Below are 5,000 nucleotides of genomic sequence, written 5' to 3'. Positions count from 1 at the left end.
ACATATACACATCCATTCATGCACATACACGTACACATACAAACATGAACACAAAGTTGTGTGTCAAACCTAGCGTTGTCATTCACACACACACACACACACACACACACACACACACACACACACACACAGACAGACAGTGTGACTGTATGGTTTTGGAAGTTTTGAAGTTTGATGATAATGACATATATGTAGCTGTATGAGATATTTATTGACGTGGTTCACAGGAGGCTGGTTTTATAGTGTGATCAGTTATCTTATAAAGCCAGAGAACTTCTCTTGGACCTGTCCAGTAGACTGCCCCTGTTTCTCTACACACACAGCACGCGTCAAGTTCCGCTTCACCTCTGGGATCTTTCTTTTTCCAGATGAAAAGTGATTTAATCTTTTTTTTTTTTTTTTTTTTTTTACAAAAAGTTTCAATCATTAAATTCAGATAAATTAAATTAAACTCAGTGTCTTACTCCTTAAACTGCTGGGGTTTTTTTCTGTTTTGTTCTTTTTCATTTCTCTCAAATTGTTTTCTGTTAACTCCCCACCCTTCTGCTTTGTTATGCAGAAAACATCTCATGTCCCGAGTGAAACCTGTCAGATATGAGTCAGAGACGCTTCTTTTGAAGTCTGAGAGATAGACAGTTTTAACAGCACCTGTCTCAGGCCCTCTCCTGTGTATTAGAGATGGGTTTCTCTCAGCGACGACCGCTGCAGAGTTTCCCTGCCCTGTCAAAGTCACTCTGTGTAACTCTCAGCCTTGGACTGGACGGGCCGGTCCAACCGCTTCCATTCGCCTGCAGCCTGTGTCCTGACCTCCTTCCAGTCATAGCAACATGATGTAACAGAGGGGGTGTGGCAGGTCAGAGGGCAAGCTAATCAGGTGACTTTTTTTTCTTCTTTTTTTTTTTGCAGTGATGAATGTCAGAGAATTAATTAACTCATCAGAATCCAACAAGACTGTGACGGCGTAAACACGTTTGCAGTAAAAACATTCACTCTGATTTAATGTGAAAAGAATAAACAGGGATTAAACCTGCAAATGAGTTAATTCGTTCAGTTTGCATGGGTCAGATTTTCCCCATATTAATGTACGTGAAGCTTTCTCTCTGCTCATACATGGACTCTTGTGACTGAAACATGACTAATGTGTGAGGACGATCTCTCTCTCTCTCTCTCTCTCTTTCTTTCACTCTTCTACCCTCCCTTGTTACCTAAAAGCAGGAAGCAGGGCATTGGAGGAAAGCAAACACACTGTTTTTTTCAGTGTGTGTGTGTGTGTGTGTGTGTGTGTTTCTCTTTCCTAAACTGGGGCTCTGTGTGGCAGTGTGCCAGAGACCTGATCAGGCATTTCTTCCAGGGGCTAATTTACCTCACATCGGCCTGGCACTGCCCGGTGTGTGTGTGTGTGTGTGTGTGTGTGTGTGTGTCTGTGTGTGTGTCTGTGTGTGTGTGTGTGTGAATGTGTCACATTCTCTGCCCTGAACTGTGGTTGACCGTGTTGTGTGTGTCTGAGTGATTGACTGTGTTGTGTGTGTCTGAGTGGTTGACTGTGTTGTGTGTGTCTGAGTGATTGACTGTGTTGTGTGTGTCTGAGTGGTTGACTGTGTTGTGTCTGAGTGGTTGAGTGTGTTGTGTGTGTTTAAGTGGTTGACTGTGTTGTGTGTGTCTGAGTGATTGACTGTGTTGTGTGTGTCTGAGTGGTTGACTGTGTTGTGTGTGTCTGAGTGGTTGAGTGTGTTTGTGTGTCTGAGTGGTTGAGTGTGTTGTGTGTGTCTGAACAGTTGACTGTGTTGTGTGTGTCTGAGTGGTTGACTGTTGTGTGTGTTTAAGTGGTTGACTGTGTTGTGTGTGTCTGAGTGGTTGACTGTGTTGTGTGTGTCTGAGTGGTTGACTATGTTGTGTGTGTCTGAGTGGTTGACTGTGTTGTGTGTGTCTGAACAGTTGACTGTGTTGTGTGTGTCTGAGTGATTGACTGTGTTGTGTGTGTCTGAACAGTTTAGTGTGTTGTGTGTGTCTGAGTGTGTTGTGTGTGTCTGAGTGGTTGACTGTGTTGTGTGTGTCTGAGTGGTTGACTGTGTTGTGTGTGTTTAAGTGGTTGACTGTTGTGTGTGTTTAAGTGGTAGACTGTGTTGTGTGTGTCTGAGTGGTTGACTGTGTTGTGTGTGTCTGAACAGTTGAGTGTGTTGTGTGTGTCTGAGTGTGTTGTGTGTGTCTGAGTGTGTTGTGTGTGTCTGAGCGGCTGACTGTGATGTGTGAGTCAATGTTGTATTTTGTATGGTCATTATACTCCTCAGGAAGTTGCACTAAAACTCTCATAAGAGAAGAAAAATAACTTTTGTCACTAATGTCCAGGAGACAGAAAGAGAGAGAGAGAGAGAGAGAGAGAGAGAGAGAGAGAGAGAGAGAGCGAGAGAGAGAGAGGTATTGCTTTTTAGTATCCCACACTGATGTGAATGAGTGAATGCTAAAACAGTGTGTGTGTGTGTGTGTGTGTGTGTGTGTGAGTTCACTCTGAGTATGACTCACTAATCCAAGGTGTCTGCATTTTGCTCCAGGGCACCAAAGAGAGACAGAAACAAGAAAGATAGAAAGAGAGAGAGAGAGAGAGAATGAGAGACATGGAGAGAGAGACAGAGAGAGACAGATACATAGAGAGAGAGAGAGAGAGAGAGAGAGAGAGAGAGAGAGAGGAGGAGAGCCACCATATTTGAAGGTCTGTAAAATTCCTGTTCACTACTTGTTCACTATTTTGTTAAGTGTGGGGAGATGCTGGCACCTCTCTCGTTGCGTATACCTTTATCCTTATCTCTCTCTCTTTTTATCTCCCTTCCCTCCTCCCCCTTTTCTTCTCCCCTCGTCTTCCCCTGAAATTGATTTCTTCTTGTTTGTCGTGGTCGTAATGAGATGAAGAAACGGATTATATTTCAATGGTATAGCACCTTCAACCCCAGGCAAATGATTTGTCCAAACTTAATCATAAAATGCTTAGCCTGAATTGTCAGATGTAAACAGTAGTTGTAATAAAACGTTGCCTGAGGTGGCGAGTTTTTTAACTTGTAAAACCCTATTTGTGTTGGCCTACACAAACCCACCATCCTCCTCAGCAAACCCTCATGATAAAACAGATCCCATTTCCTGTGTGGAAAAGTCACCATTGTAAGCGTGTGCAGGGGCATTGGGTAGGCCTGCCAGACGTTTGTTTATTCCCACAGACAAACAAGTAAACAGATATAGATAAACTGGGCTGACTCTTAAAAAAAAACAAAAAAAACCCACAGAGAAACACGCTAATTTAATCTGCTCTTTTAACAGGAGTTTCCAGTGTTTTCTGTTGTGAATCTGATATAGAGATCTCTTCTCTCTCTCTCTCTCTCTCTCTCTCTCTCTCTCTCTCTCTCTTCTCTCTCTCTCTCTTTCTTTCTCTCTCACTCTCTCTCGCTGCGTCTATTTTTCTGTTTCTTTTGTTATCTCTGTCTGTCTCTCTCTCTCCGGCTACTCTCCTCTTATTTTTCTGCCTTTCTGGAGTTCTGTCCAGGCCTCATTTCTGCCTTTCTGGAGCTCTGTCCAGACCTCGTCTCTGCCTTTCTGGAGCTCTGTCCAGGCCTCGTCTCTGTCTTTCTGGAGCTCTGTCCAGGCCTAATTTCTGCCTTTCTGGAGCTCTGTCCGGACCTCATTTCTGCCTTTCTGGAGCTCTGTCCAGACCTCGTCTCTGCCTTTCTGGAGCTCTGTCCGGACCTCGTCTCTGCCTTTCTGGAGCTCTGTCCAGGCCTCGTCTCTGTCTTTCTGGAGCTCTGTCCAGGCCTAATTTCTGCCTTCTGGAGCTCTGTCCGGACCTCATTTCTGCCTTTCTGGAGCTCTGTCCGGACCTCGTCTCTGCCTTTCTGGAGCTCTGTCCGGGCCTCGTTTCCTGGCCATTTCCCCCATCCCAGATCCGACACAGAGAAGTTGTCCCCTCTTAAAATTTCAGCCAAGAAATGTCATGGCATATTTGTTCTTTTTTTCTTTTTTTTTAAAAAACATAATAAACATAAATAATCAGATGTAAACACTGTTCAGCGCACTTACACAGTCATCTCAACAGGAAAACACAAAGACTTTTTCATGTTCTGTTAAGACCTGCGGAACATGCCGGTCAAGTTATTGTTATTGGAGGGTTGTTTTGTTGTAAACATTTTTTGTTCAGTGTTTGTAGTGTTTTTTTTAATGACTGAGTTGTTGATGTTGAGGCCAGTTCTGTGAGTCCTTGTGACCTGATTCCTCCCAGACGGAAGGCTAACACCGGACACACCGCACACTGTCGGTTCACAGCGCCCTCGCTGACCCTCCCAAGTCATCGCTAATGACCTCTAATCCCATCCTCTGCTCATTTCACTCGCTATCCTTACTTTCTTCTTCTTTTTCTTTTTTTTCCCCACCCGAAGCGGAGGACGAAGTCTTTTTGTAACACGGTGAGGTTCAGACACGGGCTCTGCGTCAGGGCCGCGGCATGGGCGGGGACGAAGGAACGGCGAGCCCGGGTCCCGGGTCCCGGGTCCCGGCCCTCGTAACGCCGAGTTCCTAAAACACCTGTTTGGCGGGGTCTGAAAGCAATCACTTTTAACAGGCCGTCATAAATCGACAGGTCTGTTCCCCTGTCGCCAGCCACTCCCCCTCGCCGCATGTCTCTGGAGTCACTCTTGTGGCTTGTGGCTTTTGCTCCGCGGTAGTTATGAACGCTGTGGCGTTTTAGTTTTTTTTGGTTTTTTTCTCACATGCTTAACACGTTTTTTCACTTCGTTTGCAAAGAGCCCAGTCTTATTTGAATTTGTCCTGTCACTGGAGGAGAATACTAACATGGTTCTCACATTAAAGAGTACATTCAAATAATTCTCTGCTTTGAATTACAGACATGAAAAGCAGAACGCTTTGAGTGATGAGGGTTGACTGTGAACCACATCGTGTTGAAACATTTCTTTTTTTTATGGATCCCTTTTTTCCATATTTTTAATAAGTTATGCAAAACAAAC

This window comes from Chanos chanos, chromosome 3, assembly GCF_902362185.1.
Source record: "Chanos chanos chromosome 3, fChaCha1.1, whole genome shotgun sequence".
In the NCBI taxonomy this organism is placed as follows: domain Eukaryota; kingdom Metazoa; phylum Chordata; class Actinopteri; order Gonorynchiformes; family Chanidae; genus Chanos; species Chanos chanos.
This window is presented reverse-complemented; position numbering follows the sequence as displayed.